Raw genomic sequence first — 23,821 nt, 5'->3', positions numbered from 1 at the left:
TGTCTGTGACTTTTACAATATTTGTTTCAGGGTGAAGATCAGACCCATATTAATACTACAGAGACATATGTATGGGGTGATGAGTGGTGTAAGGAGGAGATTCCTACATATGACTACCCAGGTGAGTAGTAACCACTAGTAACGAGCGAGTGTATTTGTTAATATTCGCTTTTCACACTGATAGTACGGTATTCGGGTTACTCGTTATTCTGCGAGTATTTGTGTTCTCGCCTCGCTATATTCGGATGTCCCGCCCTGCAGTTTTGGCGCCTTCTCTGCTGCCACTAAACATGCTGGGCTTCTTAACCAATCAAAGTAATGCCGCAGACATCTTGGTTGTGGCATTACTGTGATTGGCTGGCTGCCCAGCGTCATGGGGTCTATTTAAGCCTTGCCGCCGCCATTTTGTGCATATTGGATCTGGAGCCTGCATTGTAATAGCCTATGGTAAGATCGCTGAGCTGCTAGGGAGAGTGTTTAGGCCTCTTGATAAAACAAAAGCCCTTTTAAGGGCTGCCTGCAGTGTATACTAGTTTTGTGTTTAAAGGAGCCGCTCACTAGCTCCATAATGCCACCAAAAAATAGCTCTTTTCAGAGCTGAAGGCACACAACAAAATCAGAGAACAGGGAGGGAGAGATTGTGTATTAGGTAGGGAGTGTATTAGCTAGTGTTCTTTCAGTGTCCATCTTAAAACAGCTCTTGTCAGAGGCAAAGCAATATTTTTCCAGCACACACAGAAGTAGCATTTTGTGCTGCTTTTTTTTTTTTTAGCACCGGTCTATTTTCCCTGCTGTTTCAGGGGTCAGAGCCTGCCTTCTGCAGTCCACATTAGTCCACTTAAAAAGGTGTTTTGTGCCCTACGCAAAGCAGTAGTCCAAACATTTCCTACTGCCTGCTACAAAAGAAGCATGCACCAGCCCATTTTAACCGCTATTTTGGGGTGTCAGCCTGCCTTCTGTCCATATTAGTCCACTTAAAAAGGCATTTTGTGCCCTACACAAAGCAGTAGTCCAAACTTTTCCTACCGCCTGCTATAAAGCACGCACCAGGCCATTTTAACCACTATTTTGGAAGCCACCATCCCAAGGGCCACCAATCACAAATAGTAGTTAGGCTGGAGTAGGAATACTGTCCTGGTTTGTCCACTGCACATTCTGCATAGGGTTTGTAAAAATTAGCCCTATGGGCTGAATCATGGTTGACGCAGGAAGCCGTCATCCCAAGGGCCTCCAATCACAAATAGTAGTTAGGCTAGAGTAGGAATACTGTCCTGGTTTGTCCACTGCACAATCTGCATAGAGTTTGTAAAAATTAGCCCTATGGGCTGAGTCATGGTTGACGAAGGAAGGAAACGGGTTCTTATGGGAAGGGGTTGACGTTAACAGCTGTAGCATGAATCTGCATTTTTGGTGAATTTAGGTTGGCTTGCTCTCATCTGGAGGGATTACAAACTGTGGAGATATCCAGTCCTTTTTGAATTTAATCAGAGTAAGTCTGTCTGCATTCTCCGTGGTGAGGCGTGTGCGCCTATCAGTGATGATTGCCCCAGCGGCACTGAAAACACGCTCAGACACCACACTAGCAGCCGGGCAGGCCAGCACCTCCAAGGCATATAAGGAGAGGTCGGCCAAGTGTTTAGCTTAGACACCCAATAATTAAAGGGAACTGAAGTGTCAGAAAGGACGCACGGATGGTCACTTAAGTACCCCTTGACCATGTTCTGCAACTTATTCCTCTTTGGCATTGTTACAGGCACAGATAGCCTTTACTGTTGTGCTGGTCTATATAAATAAAAATTATTATTATTATTATTATTATTATTATTACTGTTGGATAAAATGTGTATCACGCGAGGGTCTTGCCACAGATACTTATACATGAACTGTGCCATGTGGGTCAAGCTGCAAAAAGGCAAATGTTCTGTGTCCCCAACAGTAGAAACAGTACCCACCCTCTCCTCACGCTGACTCGCCTCCTCCTCCTCCACCACCTCCTCCTCTCCAGCCCATCCAGGCTGGGCAGACATGAAGCTTGGGTTGGGTGTCCCCTCTGTAGCATTACCCCTCGGTAGCACAGAAAAACAAGTCCTCTCCCTCCTCATCCTCCCCCTCTTCACCCAATGTTGCCTCAGAATATTGGCTGGGCTGGGTAGTATCACCCATTGGGAAATCTGGCTCCATATCAACATTCTGGGCACTTAAAGCTTTCTCTTTGAGATTATGCAGTGATTGTTTCAAGAGACACAGTAGCGGGATGGTTACGCTGATAATAGCCTGATCGCTGCTCACAAGGCTGGTGCAGTACTCAAAGTTCTCAACAACCTCACAAATGTCAGCGATCCACACCCACTCAACAGATGTTATGTGTGGTGGCTGACTCTCAGTCTGACCGGCATGCTGAAGCTGGTATTCAGCTACTGCCCTCTGCTGTTCACTAATCCTCGCAAACCTAAGATAGGTGGAGTTCCACTGCGTGGGCAGGCCGCAAATGAGTCAGTGACTTGGCAAATTCAAGCGCTTATGCAGCACTGTAAAAGCAGCAAAAGCAGTAGAGGAATGGCGGAAATGGGTGCTAATATGGCTCACCTTGTCAAGTAGGTACAGGAAGTCACGGAAAGTTTTCAGAAATTTCTGAACAACTATGTCCAGCACGTGAGCCATGCATGGAACGTGTACCAGCTTGCCGATCTTTAAAGCCGCCACCAGGTTACGCCCATTATCGCAGACGACCGGAGGCCACTGATTGGTCTGTTGTTTTACAGCTTGTCGCAGCTCTGTTGCAGTGTGTGCTTTCTGACCTAAACAGATCAGCTTCAGCAGAGCGTCTTGCCACTTTGCCGATGCACTACTGCACAGGTCCCAGCTTGGCAGTGATGGGGAGAATAATTCAGCAGAGGATTAGGAGCAGGAGAAGGGGAGAGAGGAAGTGGAATTTGAATAGGTGGAGACCCTGACAGAAGTTGGAACCGCTATTCTTAGCGTGGGTGGGATGTGTGATGTTCCAGTTTGCGCCTTTGTCCCACCCTCCACCAGGTTCCCCCAGTGTGGCATGACAGAAATGTATCATCCCTGTACACAACAATTTGTCCAGGTGTCTGTTATTAGGTGGACCTTCCCGGTTACGGTGTTGGTGAGAGCACGGTTCAGATTGTTTAACACGTGCTTGTGTAACGCAGGGACGACACATCGGGCAAAATAGTGGCGGCTGGGAACACTGTATCGTGGGGCAGCCACAGCCAAGAGATCATGGAAGACTGTGTTCCCACAAGCCCAACATCTCCATAGCTAGCAATTTGGCAATGTGCGAGTTTAGTATTTGTACCTGTGGGTGCGTGGCTGGGCATTTACGCATTCTTTCCAAGCTCTCAGGCACGGACAATTGGACACTTTGCTGGAACAAGGAAGTGGATGTGGTTGATGTTTGTTGTGTGTGAGCAACTGCAGCTTGTGGGCAGGAGGTATGAGCGCCTGCTTCTTGAACAGCAGATTCTGAAGGACATAGCCCAGGCGACATGGCATAAGTTTCCACGGAACCCAAAAGCACTACAGATACTGGCTGGTGATCAGCTTATGCAACCTTTATCTATCCCTCATCCCCTCAAGATGACTGGACCATCATTGTAAATAAGTCCCTGTCCTTTGTGTCACCCCCCACCTCATTGTACATCGTAAGCTCTTATGAGCAGGGTCATCATTATTTTTCCTTTAATTATTATATTATCTTTAGCTATGTTACTTATGACTGTTGAATATGAACCTATGAATTGTAAAGCGCTGCGGAATAGGTTGTTGCTATATAAATAAAGAGTATTATTATTATTGGTTTGACCCGCAGACGCAGATTTGGTACCTTGGTGTTCCGTCCACCTACTCGGCTGCTTGGCTGCCATGTGGTTTCTCATACTCTTTGTGCTCAGGTTGCCTTTGCCCTGGCCTCTGCTCAACTTGGTATTGCAGATGCTACAGACAACAATGTTTTTCTCTAAAGGACTTTTAGAAAAAAAAATTCCACACAGCAGCTGAACGCCCTCTTGCCCTGACTTGGCGCACAGCGGGGGTGCTCTTGGGAACAGTTGACCCAGTTTTTACTCTGGGCAAACCACGACCCCTTGGTGCCTGTGTTGGTCCATCTTCCTCTGTGTTGCTGCCAACGGTCCAGGTCGGATCAGTGGACTCATCATCGACCACCTCGTCTTCTATCTCATCCTCCTTCCCAGTTGATATTGTAGGCTGACCTGATGGCAACTGTGTCTCATCATCATCAGCCTCCGCCTCTGGAGACAGTAAATGACGTTCCTCCAAGTGGCTTTCTTCTGGTTGTAGGTCCTAAAATACTTGAGCATCAACGCACACCGCCACCTCTTGTCCCTCTTCAATGCTGCATGGTGATAGGCCAGAGCCAACCAAAGGATACGTACCAAACAGATCCTCGGAGTGGCCAAGCTTGGGGTCATATGTCTCCTGTGACTGATAATGGTGGGAGGAAGGAGAACCAGCTTCAGGATTGGAAGGGCCAGCCTTCTGTGTATCCACAGTAGACTGTGTGGTCGTGGAAGTTTTGGTGCTGCTTGACAAATGCGTAGAGGCCTTGTCTGCTATTCAAGACAGAATCTGCTCTCGCTCTTGTGGCTTCCACACATGTTTACGTTCCAGACCGGGAACTTTTTCCAGGAACATTGTGGATGCATCAAGCTTCTTCTGACCTGACACAGACTGAGTGGCTTCTCGCGCACCACTGACAACACCACGTCCACGTCCCTTAACAACAGGCTTTTTTGGCATTTTGGGTTTTGTTGACAGATTTTCAGATGTTGATGGCACAAGCCAAGCTAGCTGTCAAAGGCACAGCCAAAATAATGAGTCAACCGGGACACAGCCAATAGGGCTAATTTTTACAAATCCTATGTACATTGTGCCGTGGACAAACCAGGACAGTATTCCTACTCCAACCTAACTACTATTTGTGATTGGAGGCCCTTGGGATGGTGGCTTCCTGCGTCAACCATGACTTAGCCAATAGGCCTAATTTTCACAAACCATATGCACATTGTGCAGTGGACAAATCTGGAATGTACAGTAGTCCTTCCAAACTAATATTTGTCATTGGAGGCCCTTCTCACATGTTGTGTCACATTGTGAGATAGGGGATACATATTCAATAGAAATTTACACTGATTGTTGATGACCGACTGATGGCCCTCTGAAAACTTAAATTGAGGATCACAACTACTACAATACTCCATCGTAGGTAATGTTTGTCAAGGGAGGCCCTTGTCATGCAATCTTCCTGCACCTATGACACAGCCCCCAGCCCCAGGAGTAATTTTTGGAAATACGATGCACATTCTACTGGACCAAGTAGTACAGTATCAATAAGTCTTCTCCTGCTATATAATCTGGGGAATATTGACAATCAAAATCTCTAAGCCAATCTCTAAGAAGCTTCACCAACCCATCCTGGAGGGGGGGCACCATAAATACTTTGTCCCGTGACTTGCACAAGTGATATATTTGAGCTTGTCATCCAGTTGACTAGTGCAGTTTTATTTTTACGGTTCACTGAGTTCAGCCATACCTGAGGGTCGTAGTCCGCACTCACTGCTACCTTCTAGTACTCCATGTATCTTGGCCATTTTCTCTGTAGTCTCTGCCCTTAAATTAGTTAAATAATAATGAGGGCCCTACAGTATGAATAAGTGAGGGCACTCTCAAGTGTACACAAGAGGCAACTCCAAAATTTCTAGAGGAGGGCACTTCAAAATGTTTGTTACAGGGCCACACAAGGGCTCTCACAAAACTCAGCTTTCCTGCTTACTGCAGGCGATCTGAACATTTGAATTTAGGGCCCGAGTCTCACATGGTGGTGGAGGAGGAGGGTCAAGCCCAATGCTGCAATGAACATATTGTAAACTGCTATGGAATGTGTATTCCACTATCTGAGTGTCAATGATGGAGGGACCGCCCAAATGTCTAAGTAATAGCTGTCCCTCCAAAACGCATGTTACAGAGCCACCTGAGGCCTCTCAGGTCAAATTTCTACATACATACTGATACTTTCTAGCTGTGCTTGTAAAGTGCTGGGGAATAGCGCACTAAAGATGATGTATGACAGACGGACCTACAAAATGTATAAGTCCGGGCCCTCCCAATTATAAAAGGCGAAAAAAAAAGCCACAACAGTATGTGTGAACAAACGCTAAAAGGGGTATTTTTTGGTTTCTCTGATTTATTTAGCCTTATTTAGGTTAAGTTTGGTAGTTGTTCTTGTGTGACTGTAAAAGTGGTGTAACACTGCGACAAACTTATCCCCAGAAACCATATGTGAGTCAGAAATGCATTCAGGCACATTCTACAGGCTCTTCCCATTCTGTTTCATCACTTTCCCATCCATTTCACTTTCCCATCATCTTTTCCTCAGGCCCCTTTGTAGGGTCCAGCAGAAAATTATTCGCATTTCCCATTGACTTACATTGTACTCGCTATTCTGAACGAATACGCAATTATTACAAAGTACTATATATATAGCGAGTATAGCGATTACGAATAGTACGGTACTCGCTCATCACTAGTAAACACTAAATGCAGAGAAGTCACAGATTCTTCTTAGTCACCGGCTGTGGTTGCTTGATCGGTGGTGTAGTCCGGCTGTATCACAATCGTGTGATCACCATTTTGCCTCTAGACCACAACATTCTCCTCCACCCAAAACTGTTCAGATGATTTTGGGCACTGAAAGCCCTTTTCTATAGAACTTACAACCTGGAGGATCCACCTCCCCCCTGGGATTAGAAGATGCTGACCGTTACCTGATGACAAGTTAGAAAATCACTTGAAGTAAAATATTATGATGGATCTGTAAGAGAAAGCGGAGGGTAATGATGTTGTTGGCTTCCTAGATCCCTGATATCTTATTGGATGAATCCACCTTCTCTCCCTTCTGTGCTGATGAATGTGCTCATATGGTCCCTACAAGACCAGGTCCAGTCTTTCTGGCCAAACTTCACTTTTATGATCGACAACATTAAATTTGCAGTGAGGCCAAGTGTGAATTTCTGTACAATAACAGCAGAGTTTCCCTTTATCCTGACTTTTCAATTTTTTTTAAAACTAACTTCAAACAGGATTGTGACAAACTAAGCAAAAAAACATTACACCTGTGCCATGATATATCTCTAAGCTAAATTTAAGACGCCTCAGCTCTGCATTATTACAAAAAGTTCTCTTTGAGTGTCTAATATTTCTTCTTGAAACTCATCTGACAGAAAATAATGTCCCTTACAAGAGTTTAGATTCTCAAGAGCCACCGAGCCCCATACTCCAATTACCAGAGAGAGGTTTCACCGCTAGTTACTCACTACTTACTGATGGAAACTGTTGAGTTTGATCATTTCAGTAGATGTGTTATTGTCTATAGTCACAGTTTTGACTACAGTAGTTAGTGCCCAAAATACTCTGATTTAACCCCTTCTTGTAGCCAGTTTTGTGTTCCTATCTGGGCCCATTTTTCAAATCTGACGTGTGTCACTTTATCTGGTGATAACTTTGGAATTCTTCACAAAGAATAATAGGAAACAAATGGACCTTACAAATTTTTTTCCAACTTCTCTTGAATCCGACAATCCCCTATATACGGTTACACACTACTGTGTGGGCACATGGCAGGTTAAGAAGGGAAGGAGCGACATTTAGCTATTTGAATGCAGATCTTGCTCGAATAGTTTGCAGACACAATATATTGGGGACACTGTTCATGGTCACCTGGCAGCGCAAAAGATGGCTACCACAAACAGGCTTGGCGCTATCTACTCCATTTTCCAGATCCCAGGGTTTGCCTTGCTCATCACCCTTTAACCCCTCTACATGGATTTGGACTTAGACAGAGACCCCTAGGCTTGGGCCACAGTGTTTCCTGCTGTTCTATTGAGTGAAATGGCAAGAAGAATAGTCACTTAACCGGGTCACAACATGGAGGTCAATGAAAATAGAAAATCACACAAGAGTAGTCAGTAAATGGGCCGAGGTCACAACAGGAAGCAAATACACAAGCCGAGAGCTGAGCACAGAGGACTGAACCAGAGGAGAACAAGGCTGCATCTGGCAGCTTCTGGTAATATGCACAAAAAGCAAAGCCACACTAAGAAGAATTAAAATTCCCCCAATATTCAAGAAGAAACACAGCAAAAAAGGGCAGCAGTGTTTACCTGCCCAGATGTTCAGAACTAAATGCACTACCAGGGTGCAGTATACCCACATACAGATGGCGGCTACACGGGTGCAAAATACTGATGAGACAATCATTCACAACCAACCTACAATCACTCACAACCTACCATTTCATGGAGGGGTGACTGCTTAGTATTTGAATTACTCACAAAAAGGTTTGTATAGGGTGCTGTTCACACTTGGGTAGTGCACAGTATCGGCTTACAGCCTATTAGTTACGCCCATACTATTAGATTAGGCGGGCTGCCCGGTACTATCCATATATTATATATATGCATTTTTGCACTTTTTTATCCCAGGGTGCAGCCAGGCCCATCAGTGCGGGCATTGTAAACTGTGTCTGTTCTCATGGAGTGCACTTGGATAGTACCGGCAGCCCACCTAATCTAATAGTATGACCGTAACTAATAGACTGTAAGTCGGATACTGTGCACTATCCAAGTGTGAACAGCTCCATATACAAGCCTTTTCTTGTGCAATTCAAATACTACGCAGTCACCCCTCCATGAAATGGTAGGTTGTGAGTGATTGTCTCATCAGTATTCTGCACCTGTGTAGCCGCCATCTTTATGTGGGTTTGCAGCACCCTGGTAGTGCATTTAATTCTGAAGATCTGGGCAGGTACACACTGCTGCCCTATTTGGCTGTGTTTTAGCTTCCGGCAATATGCTTTGAGCTTTAGCAGGGTGTGGTGCTTTCCAATTGGCTAAAGCAGGGAGCAGATTACTCCAGCTGGACAGCACACACACCCATACTGCCAGACTGGATGGTACTACAGGTCCCAGATACCCTAATCTTAGTGGCTGGACAGAAGCTGTACCGCCTAGTAGCTTCTGGTTCTGACGTCTCCTCCATGACCAGCGCCGCCTGCAGGATGAATAAGGCGGCTCTTGGTGAGAGAAGCAGACGTCGCTGGAGCAGATCCCAGAGGAGATGGGACCCACCATTTACAGAAACCCTAATGTGACCAAATTGCAGAAAACCAGAACAGTACAAATTCCCATAAAGTGACTCCATTTTGGAAATTATAACCTTCAGTGAAATAATCTATAGGAGTAGTGACTATTTTGATTCCACAGGCACTTTCCGGAAATTAGCACGCAGTGGATGATGGAGAGTGAAAATTACAAATATATAATTTCATTACCCAACACATAGTGCCCAGATTGTGCTCCAGGAGACACACACCGTAAATTAAGTGGGTTCTTCTCACTATAGAAATGCCAAATACATGGAGGCTAAATGTGGTTTGGGCACACTGCAAGGCTCAGAAACGAGGGGGAGATTTGACTTTGGGGGAGCGGATATTGCTGGATTGGTTTATGGAAGCCATGTTGCTTTTCAAAAGCCTTTGAGCCACTAATAATGTGGAAACCTCTGGTTTTCCATTGACAGATGGACAGATTGACAGTCCTTGAGTGGGGACTTGTTTTTTGTGAGATGAGTAGAAGTTTTTATTGATATTATTTCACCTACATAACATTGTTTGGTGGCTTTTTATATTTGGGAGACAGAATGAACAAACAGTTGGACACCACGGCTCTACTGGTTCATCTTATGAGGTTTTCTATTAGACTGTGAACTGTTATTGTCCTGGTGAATAATGATGGCTAACATAAGGCAAAATATAACAAAAATCACAGAAAAAGATACAGCCTTACCAACACCAAATCATATAACAGATGCACTAGCAGGATGCCACAGACCCCCATGATAAAGGGGTGTGGGGGGCAGCACAGGTGCAAAATACTTTATGGAGCAACTACTCACAAACCTACCAATTCATGGAGAGGGTGATTACTTAGTATTAAAGATGCACACAGATGAAGCTTGCATAGGACGCCAGTCACACAGGCAGGTTTGATGCACAGTGTCTGGCTTAGCCTATATGCAAATTGCCTCTTCAGAGAAAAAGAGGACTAGGACTCAATAGCGCCACCTATTGAAAGCAGCAATCCTTCAAGTCACAATCAACCCTTTAACACGTCATGCAATATGACTTAGGATAAAAGCCAAATCAGAATCTCAATTTGCAGACATGGTGTTTCAGGCTGTTGGCCCTCGTCAGTGCAAAGTATGAGAACTGATTTGGCTAGGTGAGAGGCTCTGGACTGAGGTCTAAGGGGTAATGTTTCTCCTTGCAGAGAGTGAGATACCAGCTCTGGCACGTCAAGGTAAGGAGGCTTATTCACCAAGCAATGCTCTTATGGGAAATTTAATATGCAAATTGCCTCTTCAGAGAAAAAGAGGACTTGAACTCTATAGCGCCACCTATTGGAAGCAGCAATCTTACAAGTCGCAATCAACCCTTTAACGAGTCGTGCAATATGACTTAGGATAAAAGCCAAATCAGAATCTTAATTTGCAGACGCGGAGTTTCGGGCTGTTGGCCCTCGTCAGTGCAAAGTATGAGAACTGATTTGGATAGATGAGAGGCTCTGGACTGAGGTCTAAGGGGTAACATTTCTCCTTGTGGAGAGTGACTAGTGATGTTGCCCATACTATTAGATCAGGAGGGCTGCCTAGCACTATATAAGTGCACCCCACATAGACAGACACCCCAGTACACGCAAGAAACACTAAAATGCTAGTGCATTTGTTATCTGATTTGGTGTTAGTAAGGCTGATTTTTTTCTTGGTTTTCTTCTTGGCAGATGACTGTACCAGGAGATCAGAGGAACAGCTGACATCTTCAATTTTTAAATCAGATGACCTTGAGATCACACAGGATACAATTGAAGTGAATGCCATTTCTCCAGATATACCATCATCCCTTCACAGCAAAGATCTGTCATCTGATACTTTGAAACAGGTCCTGTCTTCTGATTCATTACCGAACACTAAGGAAAATCAAAGTCACGAAATAAGCATTAAAAAACAAACTGCTCCTAAAGCAAAGAAGTCATTTTTCTGTTCAGAATATGGAAATAGTTTTTTCCTTGAAAAGTCTTTTCTTACACATCAAAACATTCACACAGCAGAGAATAGATTTTTTTGTTTCAAGTGTGGGAAATGTTTTAACCAGAAATCAAATCTTGTTAATCACCAGAGAAGTCACACACAGAAGAAGCCATTTTCTTGTTCAGAATGTGGAAAATGTTTTACAGATAATTCAAGTTTAATCAGACATCAGAGAACTCACACAGGGGAGAAGCCTTTTTCATGCTCAGAATGTGGGAAATGTTTTACAGATAATTCAAGTTTAATCAGACATCAGAGAACTCACACAGGGGAGAAGCCTTTTTCCTGTTCAGAATGTGGGAAATGTTTTAAACAGAAAGTGCATCTTGATAACCATCAGACAACTCACACAGGAGAGAAGCCATTTTTTTGTTCAGAATGTGGAAAATGTTTTACAGATAATTCAAGTTTTATTAGACATCAGATGACTCACACAGGGGAGAAGCATTTTTCCTGTTCAGAATGTGGAAAATGTTTTATCCAGAAATCAGCTTTGGTTAATCACCAGAGAACTCATACAGGAGAGAAGCCTTTTTCCTGTTCAGAATGTGGGAAATGTTTTAGCCAGAAATCAGATTTGCTTAAGCACCAGAGAACTCACACAGGAGAGAAGCCTTTTTCCTGTTCAGAATGTGGGAAATGTTTTAAACAGAAATCAGATTTGATTAATCACCAGAGAACTCACACAGGGGAGAAGCCTTTTTCCTGTTCAGAATGTGGAAAATGTTTTATCCAGAAATCAGATTTGGTTAGTCACCAGAGAACCCACACAGGGGAGAAGCCTTTTTCCTGTTCAGAATGTGGAAATTGTTATAACCAGAAAACAAATCTTGTTAATCACCAGAGAAGTCACACAGGGGAGAAGCCTTTTTCTTGTTCAGAATGTGGAAAATGTTTTACAAATAAATCAAGTTTAATCAGACATCAGAGAACTCACACAGGGGAGAAGCCTTTTTCTTGCTCAGAATGTGGGAAATGTTTTAAACAGAAAGTGCATCTTGATAACCACCAGACAACCCACACAGGAGAGAAGCCTTTTTCTTGTTCAGAATGTGGAAAATGTTTTAAATTGAAATCACGTTTTATCAGACATCAGAGAAATCACACAGGGGAGAAGTCTTTTTCCTGTTTCGAATGTTGAAACTGTTTTAGCCAGAAATCAGATTTGGTTAAGCACCAGAGAATTCACTCAGAGGAGAAGCCTTTTTCGTGTTCAGAATGTGGAAAATGTTTTGTGAAGAAATCATCACTTCTTAGTCACCAGAGAACTCACACAGGGGAGAAGTCATTTTCATGTTCTTAATGTGGGAAATGTTTTACACGGAAATCAACTCTTATTAAACTTCCGAGAACTCACACAGGGGAGAAGCCTTTTTCATTTTTAACCGAAAATTGTATCTTCTTAAAGGGTTTGTCCACTACTAGGACAACTATTTCTCATTCCTCATGTTTGGCCTTGTTAAAATAAAAACACTCATATACAGGTCCCGATCTGGCACTGTTCCATTGGTGCCACAACTTGCGTTCCCGGGGCACACATAAGGATAGGGCATCAATGTATTATTGGTTGGGGTCCCGTACGTGCCTCCCCTGACGATCAGCTGTTATCTGTGCAGGTGGCGGCTGCTGCCGGCTGGAAGTCCTTATCTGCAGTGCTTGGCCGTCAAGTTGTAGTGGCCGCCGCTTGTAACTGCACATCAGCCTCCCGTTCAATTGAATGGAAGGCGGATGCGAAGTACCCCACGGCGGCCACTACTAATGGACGGCCAAGCGGCACAGGTAAGGACTTCTGGAGGGCGGTAGCCGCTGCCGACACCGATAACAGCTGATCGGCGGGGGTGCCGTGTGCAATGACTCATCCTCAAAATGAAATGTATAAAATATGTAGAAGATTTCATATATGTTACAAGCCATATCAGATGATTCAAAAGTCAATTTCTTCAGAAAGAGTTAAAAATTCAAAACTATGACTTCTCTCTAAAAAACAAAATGGCCGAAATAGACAGACAGAGGCAGGTGAGACGACCAGATCACAATGACATCATGGAATGTAGACTGAAGAACAGGCAATTATCTGAGCTTTTAAAAGATAGAAAAATGTCTTTTCTAAATAGAGCTTTTCTGGAGATTTTTGACAAGAGACATAATTGGTTTAGGGAGTGGCTAAGGAAAAACTGTAATTATATGTTGTATAAAAGTATTACAATGTATCATTAGTTATTTATTATTTTATACAGTAAAATTGTGAAGTTATATAGTTTTTGTATATATATATATATATATATATATATATATATATATACACTTGTATACAGTAGAGATTGTATATAATTGTATTTATATATATTTATTGTAATAATTAAAAATAAATTAATAAATTAGAACGTCATATATAAATTAAAGCGGCAATATTTTGTATTACATTAGAATCAATATATGCATAAGATATTTAAATAATTATGTTTCTGCATGAATTTGATATTTAATATTCTCTTTTATGTACCCTTAGAGTTTTCATTCCAAAGCAGGATTTAATCAAACAACTCTAAAATTGATTTATTTCTTTATTCACACAGGAAGTTGGAAAAAATTGCATGATTTTATGTGTATAACATTTTAAAATAATAACATAACTAGTTGAACTATATTATGTGTAACACTTATTAATTAGATCTTTTGTGCTGCTAATATTTTTTGTGCATGAATTATTTGTGCTTTATAACTAAAGTAACTTTACAGCATGACGTGTGTGACAGCTGCGGCCTTTGAACTTTGAGCAAATAATATGGATTTCCATTCATCCTATTTTTAGTTGGTGTAATTTAAACCTGGTAGCCAGTAAAAAAAATAATCTAAGGCATTTCTATTTTAGCAAGTCAAGAGCAATTTTTTTTTCAAGTGTCCTAAATTTCAGAAAAATATTATATCATATTATATGTACTTAGGGAATATTCAAAGAAATATTAAGATATTACATTTAATAGTTTACAATGTGCATTGATAATTAGGATACTAAAAAATTGGGTTAAATAAATAAATATATATATATATATATATATATATATATATATATATATATGTTCATACCTTTGTATGTGGAATGTATGGTTCAACAAATTTGTGAATGTCAGAGTAAAATAGCAGCTGCTCATTTACTTCATCTGCTAAGGGTGATTTGTGTGACAGAGGCCTCATTTCATGTATGTTTGAAAAAAAATGTTTCTTTATGTGAAGGTACACAAATATATTTAATTCTGAGAAAATTATGATACATAAATAAGTATTATCTATATAATATACAGTACAGACCAAAAGTTTGGACACACCTTCTCATTTAAAGATTTTTCTGTATTTTCATGACTATGAAAATTGTACATTCACACTGAAGGCATCAAAACTATGAATTAGCACATGTGGAGTTATATACTTAACAAAAAAGTGTGAAACAACTGAAAATATGTCTTATATTCTAGGTTCTTCAAAGTAGCCACCTTTTGCTTTGATGACTGCTTTGCACACTCTTGGCATTCTCTTGATGAGCTTCAAGAGGTAGTCACCGGAAATGGTCTTCCAACAATCTTGAAGGAGTTCCCAGAGATGCTTAGCACTTGTTGGCCCTTTTGCCTTCACTCTGAGGTTCAGCTCACCCCAAACCATCTCGATTGGGTTCAGGTCTGCTGACTGTGTTGGCTAGGTCATCTGGCGTAGCACCCTATCTCTCTCTTTCTTGGTCAAATAGCCCTTACACAGCCTGGAGGTGTGTTTGAGGTCATTGTCCTGTTGAAAAATAAATGATCGTCCAACTAAACGCAAACCGGATGGAATAGCATGCCGCTGCAAGGTGCTGTGGTAGCCATGCTGGTTCAGTATGCCTTCAATTTTGAATAAATCCCCAACAGTGTCACCAGAAAAGCACCCCCACACCATCACACCTCCTCCTCCATGCTTCACGGTGGGAACCAGGCATGTAGAGTCCATCCGTTCACCTTTTCTGCATTGCACAAAGACACGGTGGTTGGAACCAAAGATCTCAAATTTGGACTCATCAGACCAAAGCACAGATTTCCACTGGTCTAATGTCCATTCCTTGTGTTCTTTAGCCCAAACAAGTCTCTTCTGCTTGTTGCCTGTCCTTAGCAGTGGTTTCCTAGCAGCTATTTTACCATGAAGGCCTGCTGCACAAAGTCTCCTCTTAACAGTTGTTGAAGAGATGTATCTGCTGCTAGAACTCTGTGTGGCATTGACCTGGTCTCTAATCTGAGCTGCTGTTAACCTGCGATTTCTGAGGCTGGTGACTCGGATAAACTTATCCTTAGAAGCAGAGGTGACTCTTGGTCTTCCTTTCCTGGGGCGGTCCTCATGTGAGACAGTTTCTTTGTAGTGCTTGATGGTTTTTGCAACTGCACTTGGGGACACTCAAAGTTTTCTCAATTTTTCGGACTGACTGACCTTCATTTCTTAAAGTAATGATGGCCACTCGTTTTTCTTTACTTAGCTGCTTTTTTTCTCACCATAATACAAATTCTAACAGTCTATTCAGTAGGACTATCAGCTGTGTATCCACCAGACTTCTGCACAACACAACTGATGGTCCTAACCCCATTTATAAGGCAAGAAATCCCACTTATTAAACCTGACAGGGCACACCTGTGAAGTGAAAACCATTTCCGGTGACTACCTCTTGAAGCTCATCAAGAGAATGCCAAGAGTGTGCAAAGCAGTCATCAAAGCAAAAGGTGGCTACTTTGAAGAACCTAGAATATAAGACATATTTTCAGTTGTTTCACACTTTTTTGTTAAGTATAAACTTCCACATGTGTTAATTCATAGTTTTGATGCCTTCAGTGTGAAAGTACAATTTTCATAGTCATGAAAATACAGAAAAATCTTTAAATGAGCAGGTGTGTCCAAACTTTTGGTCTGTACTGTATATATATCCATTTCTATATTTCTTTGGTAATTATTATTTCTTGATTTAGCTAATAGTGGATAAGGGCAACCACACATCAAAATGGTTTATAAAGCAAATTTACATTTACAATAATTTTTCCAAATGATAATTTTATAGTATTCAAGGTTATTATTTTTTAATGGTTACCTAAATATGTACACATCTCTTCAGACAAATATATGCTACACATTGATATGAAATTTATGAAAAATATTTATAGAAGAATAATTATTTTTAATTTGGTTCTGATATATAAATTATTTTCTAAAATAATATTTTTTGGCCTTAAGGGGGAATGTGTTTTTGATCCTGATTACATAATCACATTTGATCGATACTTATTTTTCACACATTTTTAATAAAGGAAAAATAGTAATAAGGTACAATGGTATAACAAAGAAGGGGTTATATGCAAAGTTGCATATTTTAATCATTTTTGGTAATACAAGGTTATGACAAATATGAAATCATCCAGATAATTGAAATATAAGAGTATTTTTATGAAGAATATAATTACTCTGCATTTGTAATTAACATAAAAGGTATTATTATTATTTTTAGTCTTAATTTTAATCTTCATTTTTAAATTTTATTCTTACTTTCTTATTTTTCTATTTTTCCTTTTTAATTCTCATTTTTTGATTTTATTTCAGCTCAAAATCTCAATTGAGAAAGCACATTAATATTTAATAAAGTAATTCCTAGTACAAGAATATGGCTTCATTAAATACAATGATATGGTTCCAATATAAGAAGAAAAAATGTTTCAATTTTCTGAGTAAACACAACAAGTCATTCTTTCATTCATTCATTCATATATTTATTCATTTTGGTTCATGAGTATATATTCTTTGGTATTATTGGTTTAATAAAGATATAAACACTTGTTGTTTCAAAACACACTGACACCTATGGGTTGGAAAAGGTAATTACACCTATGACACAAAAATATTCCATCACATGAAGAACTTGATTAATAATGAATTACTATCTATTATTGTTTTATTATTCCTAACATAATTAATTTTAATATTTTGATAATAATTAGATGGATATTCTTGATTGCTATGGTACGCTGTGATATTATAGGTTAGGAAAATTGCGAGATTTGGTATCAGATTAGGGAATGAAGACTTCAATCAAGACATCGCAATTATGAATTCTATCTTAATAAAGACTTTCATATTTAAAAATCATAGAGACTCTCAAAAGTTACAAGAAGAAGCAACCGATATCCGGAAATCTCAGAAGTTAAAGATGTTGTGAATGCTGAGTGTTATAATAGACTGTGTCAAATACATTCACACAGTGGCGTTCCCCAAGCAGCCTGGGAACGAGGAGGATAGGTGAGTAGGAGGTTGCGGCGACAGAGGAGCGGGTTGCGGCAGTGGAGGAGCAGGGCACACGCAGTAGCCCCTGCCGCAGCTACTACATGTGCCCGCTGTTAAAGGAACATGAATATTCCCTCTTCTCCACGACCATGGGCGTGGAGAAGAGGGAATATTCATTCTCTTCAGCAGTGGGCACGGAGGAGCGCTGAGCCGCGGCTCCTGTCAGTGCCCGCTGCTAAAGAGGAAGCATATTCACGCTTCTTCACGCTCATAGTCCCGGCGTGGAGAGGAGTGAATGTGCCGGCAGCAGCAGCAGCTCACCTCAGCAACTGAGAGCGCGCGCTGCTCAGATGCCGACATGAGCTGCTGCAGACAGGACTCCGCGATGGAGCAGAGGTGAGGAAGGAAGGTAAGTGTTTATTGTTTTATGTGTGCAGTGATTGGGGATTGAGGAGGCCACACATACCAGGATACTTGCATTGAGGAGGCCACACATAGCAGGATTGGGGGATTGAGGAGGCCACACTTACCAGGATTGAGGAGGCCACATTTACCAGGATTGGGGGATTGAGGAGGCCACACTTACAAGGATTGGGGGATTGAGGAGGCCACACATACCAGGATTGGGGGATTGAGGAGGCCACACATACCAGGGATTGTGGGGGCCACACATACCAAGGATTGTGGGATTGAGGGGGCCACACATACCAGGATGGGGAAATTTACCAGTAGCTGCTGCATTTCCCATCCTAGGCTTATACTCAAGTCAATAGGTTTTCCCATTTTTATGTGGTAAAATTAGGGGCCTCGGCTTATTTTCGGGTCGGCTTATTTAAAATATACAGTATTTTAAAATCAGTGAGTACGTGGTGCCCATAATACTGCAGGACTGTGGCATTATACTATATGGGCTGCATTTTACCCTATGGGGTGTGTAATATACTGTATGGAGGACTATGGGCAGTGCATTATATTCTATGGAGGACAATATGAAGTTCATTATACTATATGGAGGATTATGGGGGGCACATTATACTATATGGGGGGAGCATTATACTATATGGAAGATTATGGGGGAGCCTTATACTATATGGAGGATTATGGGGGCGCATTATACTATATGGAAGATTATCGGTGGTGTATTATACTATATGGAAGGCTATGTTGGGCCATTATAATATTTGAGGGCTATGTGGGGGGGCCATTATACTGTATGAAAGCAATTATACAGTGTGAAGGTGTGTGTGGGGTCCATTATACTGTTTGGAGGGCTGTGTGGGGGCCATGAGAGTGTATGGAGGCTAATGTGGAGGAATGCACCATGGGGGTATCATACTTTGTTTGGGGGGCACTTTTGTTGGCATCATACTTTATGGGGCAATGAAAGAGGAATCTACAACTTCAAAAGGAGGAAAATTACTATGTAAAGGCTGGAAAGTTATGAGATCTGCTCTTCTGTGACACAGACAAATATTTTTTTATTTTTTTTTTGGTGGGGGGGCCCAATTAGAGCTTCTGCTATGGGGCCCCATGACTTCTATGTACGCCCCTGCATTCACACCACTGATAACCACGACTACAGAGGACGATGATCCTATATGAACTGGGTTGTGTTCAAGTTTTCATGACGTTCCAGTGGTTTCCTATCACATGAAAGCTGCTGAATAATGAAGGAGTGTCAGAAAGCTGCCAGCCTGACATATGTGTCCTGTACATTAAGGACTGAGTACTGGTTATGGTGCTATATAAAGCTGGGAAGTGTCAAGCTAACCCTTGCTTTGCTGACCAAAGATGTCACATCTGTTCCAAAAGTGACACGAGACCAGTGCGGATGACACGGAGGATTCCAGAATTATCCAAAGACAATCCAACGTAAGTCCAGGTGACACTGCACAGATATTAAAGCTACATTTCATCCATGGACTTTGTTTTCTTATGAATTGACACATGATCTTTCTAATAAAGAGAACAGTTTATGGACTGAACAATAATGAATACAATTATGGACTGTACAATAGCTACACGCTATAATTTATTTCAAAGGAGTTTTCATCTAAAGACCGTGTTATAAAAGAACCAAGAAGAAGACGAGACGAAGACCCGATGACATCAGATGATGACGATTGGACCCGTGATTGCTTCGATTTAAATTTAGGGAAGGATAATTATACATGTTAAATGAATATTAGTCACGGCTTACCATAACATGAATTCACATCATTATGCTATTGAATACATATAACAATAAATTGATATTGATATTAATATTATTATTATGGACATTAAATGATATTGCCAAGGAAGAAGAAAAGAAAAATGATCGTGTTATCCTAATGATAAACCTATCTACTTTGAGGATTTCAGTTGATGTCTGTCATCCTCAAAAAGGGGGAATTGTTAAATATTAATTATGGATATTCATTTTATTCTGAATTCTGTACCATATACTGCATAAGATTCCATCCGCAATCGTGCTAGGGTTTCTAGATGACATGTGCTATTTGTGTATTTTTTGTTCAGTGCCATATGCAGAAGAACAGGTGTTACATAAAAAGTTATAAAAGCCCATGTTAGAGAGAGGGGGGATCTTGCCATTTCACAGGACACAGGACAAGAATCTATGTGTGAAGAAAACAGCTGCTGATGTAGGCCCAAGGAGACATGGTGTCATCCGGACACACGTGCTGGACACAGGCAGAAGCAATCTACCATCCAGGATCCCAGGGAAAGATGGGTGACTCTCAACAATTAAGCTAATTATGGACAAATGGACAATCACTTTGTAACTAACTATTTTATGTAACTATTTCAATCATTCTTTTTAATGGACAATCCGAGAATAAATCAATATTTTTTTTTCATAAGAATATCGTGCTATAGTTTTTGATCAATCGCATCTAATAAGAAGTCCTCAATAGAAAATTATACGGAAAGAAGTATTTTTTTACAGATTACCGTCAGAACTGGGGTGAGTATATAATTTAAATGATTAAAGAATGTGTCTGTTGTATTTCAAATAAAGTGTTTACTCTGTGTGTTTATTTAACTCTTTACTTTAATTAGGTTTGGTCATGAAAGGGTCTGTTTGACACCTTGTCATCACCAAACAAAAGAGCTAGGTGTCAGCTAATTCCATTCCAATCTTCATTAGCCTTTCTATTCATGTAGTTTCTGGGGCAGCAGCGAGCTGCTATTTTTAGCCTGGGAAGGTGCTATTTGCAAACATGGTCCCTGGCTATTATTAACAGCTCACAGCTGTTACATTAGCCGCTACGTCACCACGAACAGCAAGAAGCAGTGCTTTGGATGCAGCATATTCTTGCGTCCAAGATGAGGTGTTCTAATGCTGCACTTTTGTTGTCGGTACATGTGAATCCACCACATACAATAACACTTCAATTGGTCAAAATCTGCAGCGAAGTCCTGTGTCAAATAAATCAAAAATGCCATCAGTGTAAACAAAGCAAAAAAGTGGGCAACCACCTGTACTATTACAGATGATTGTCCACATGCATGCTGAGAATAGCATAAACAAAGGAGGAGAAAGAACTCAGCAAATATTGCAAGAAATATTTATTTAGTTATACACAATAAAAGGGTACAAATAGAAATTAAGACAATGAGGTAGTGTCAGATGATAAAGTGCTTTCAAGTAGGGTAGTATATTTAAAATGAATCCATGAGACTGCGAAATTGCACATTGCCCACAGAAATAATTTAGTTATAGGTAATAGTAAATTGAAATAAAAAAATGGGACAAAAATCACAGGATTATCATGATTCACATAATCTCACTGAGATATAAATGGAACAAGATGAAGATGTTAAATGTTCTTAGTATATAGCTATATGCCCATCTCCATAACCAAAAATAAATCAAACCAGCGAGATAATTACCTGACAGGAAAGCACAGCAGAGGGGGAGGTAGAAAGATGATGAGAGTGATGGCCCAACGTACGTTTCGCTGCGTTCCAAGCCGCTTTTTCAAAGTAAAAAAGTAATGCCATCATAGTGACCCAGAAAGTATATATATACGTCTATCCCCATGGAGCCTGGAATGCAGACAACTGGTCGGCGGGGCACGCATCCGGAAGTGGCCAGCTAAGCCGGGGGCGGTCTCCACGGACCACGTGACATGGGGTCAAAGACACCAGGTACGGCGCATGCATGTGGCTGAGGGAGTACGCCGCGCGCGCGCCCCGGCCGTCACACCGCCAAACTGCACATGCGCCGGAATTAATTCTGATGCAGGCGCAGGGCAGCCTTCAGATGGCCACGCGCACGGGCGCCACGATCCCCACCGCGGGCACGCGCTCAGCCATGTCAGAAAGCAGTGTAACAGAGCTCATTCTGGAGAAGTTGGGATCACATAACGGAGCAACAGTGAAACAAAAGGGGGGAAGGGGGAACTTAATAGTCAAAAATAGGGAGAAGGCCATAGAAATAGATGCTGCATACAACAAAAATTAATTAATCAAAGTATATATGTAAATATAAATATTAAAGTCGCATATGTATAATAGCAGCAATCATAGATCTTGATAATCATATCTCCCGTCTGGACATGAGGTCAAATGTATATATCCGAATCTCGCTGGTCTCCAAACGTGAGCAGGGTCACAAGGACTTCATAAATATGGACTGGGAAGAGGAAGGAAAGAAAAAGAAATAAAATGAAAACATTGGAATTAAAACCACATAAAAAATAATTCCTCTTATAATCACCCGCCCCACATGTGTTAATACAAACATGTGGGGATAAAGGTATACAAGATAAGCTTACTGTTACAAAAATGAGGAAAAGCTTAGCGACTCATTCAGGCCATTAGGTGTTACTGTGTTCAGGCGCATGATCCATTGTGACTCTTTCTGGGCAAGTCTCTTCCTGACATTGCCCCCCCGAATCCCCATATGTATTACGTCAATACCCCGCACAATGAAGGAACGGGGATTGCAATCATGTTTAGCCTTAAAATGGCGTGGTATCGTCTTGAGTTGAGTTGGATCATTTGCCGAACTGGCAGCCATAATGTCCCTCACATGCTCCCGTATGCGTACCCGCAGCTCTCTCGATGTCAAACCGACATAAATCAATGAACAGCTGCAGGTAGCATAATAGATGACATTAGAAGTACCACAGGTGATATAATGTCTGATATCAAATTTCTTTGTGCCATCTGTCGAGCAAAAGCTGGTACAGCGTAGGACATTGGGGCATGCCACACAGTGTCCACCATAGGCGGATTATAATGAGGGCAATCCGGGCGACCGCCCGGGGCCCCGAGCCGGCAGGGGGCCCTCGGCTCCAGGCGGGGTGTCTAATGCCGGATTGCCCTCATTATATGTGCGGGCCGCCGCGGCACATAGCGGTAGCAGTGGCGGGAGGGGGGGGCCCGGACCGCTCCCCCAGCAGCTGCCGCCGCTACTTCTTCATCGGCCGGGCCAGCACTGCAGCAGTTAACTTCCCTGTGCTGGCCCGGCCGCGTCACTGCTAGGAGACACGGCCCTGTGCGCGGCCGTGTCTCCTAGCTGTGACGTCATGCAGTGCGCCCCGGCCTGCACTGCTGCAACGGAGAAGAGAGAGCAGGCAGGAAGAATGGAGCCGGGGGATGGTGAGTGTGTGTGTGTGTGGGCAGATGTGTGTGTGGGCAGGTGTGTGTGTGTTTGTGGGCAGGTGTCTGTGTGGGCAGGTGTGTGTGTATATGTGTGTGTGTGTGTGGGCAGGTGTGTGTGTGTGTTTGTGGGCAGGTGTGTGTGTGTGTGTATATGTGTGTGTGTGTATATGTGTGTGTGTGTGGGCAGGTGTGTGTGTGGGCAGGTGTGTGTGTGTGTGTTTGTGGGAAGGTGTGTGTGTGTATATATGTGTGTGTGTGTGTATATGTGTGTGTGTGTGGGCAGGTGTGTGTGTGTGTTTGCGGGCAGGTGTGTGTGTGTGTATATGTGTGTGTGTGTGGGGACAGGTGTGTGTGGGCAGGTGTGTGTGTGTGTGTGTGGGCAGGTGTGTGTGTATGTGTGTGGGCAGGTGTGTGTGTGTGTGTGGGTAGGTGTGTGTGTGTGGGCAGGTGTGTGTGTGGGGGCAGGTGTGTGTGTGTGTGGGCAGGTGTGTGTGTGTGTGTGGGCAGGTGTGTGTGTATATGTGTGTGTGTGTGTGGGCAGGTGTGTGTGTGTGGGCAGGTGTGTGTGTGTGTGTGGGCAGGTGTGTGTGTGGGCAGGTGTGTGTGTGTGTGTGGGCAGGTGTGTGTGGGCAGGTGTGTGTGTGTGTGTATATGTGTGTGTGTGTATATGTGTGTGTGTATATGTGTGTGTGTGTGGGCAGGTGTGTGTGTGTGTATGTATGTGTGGGCAGGTGTGTGT

At 42.2% G+C, this 23,821-nt stretch overlaps 1 pseudogene; it reads left to right on the top strand.

Annotated features, from left to right (window-relative positions):
• The window catches only part of LOC141191687 (uncharacterized), a 65,510-nt pseudogene that overhangs the window by 497 nt on the left and 41,192 nt on the right, over positions 1 to 23,821 (top strand).

Source organism: Phyllobates terribilis, unplaced genomic scaffold (assembly GCF_046119375.1).
Source record: "Phyllobates terribilis strain yellow unplaced genomic scaffold, ASM4611937v1 Scaffold_49__1_contigs__length_9717188, whole genome shotgun sequence".
Taxonomy (NCBI): domain Eukaryota; kingdom Metazoa; phylum Chordata; class Amphibia; order Anura; family Dendrobatidae; genus Phyllobates; species Phyllobates terribilis.
The sequence above is the reverse complement of the archived record's forward strand: the minus strand, read 5'-3'. Positions and strand labels throughout refer to the sequence as shown.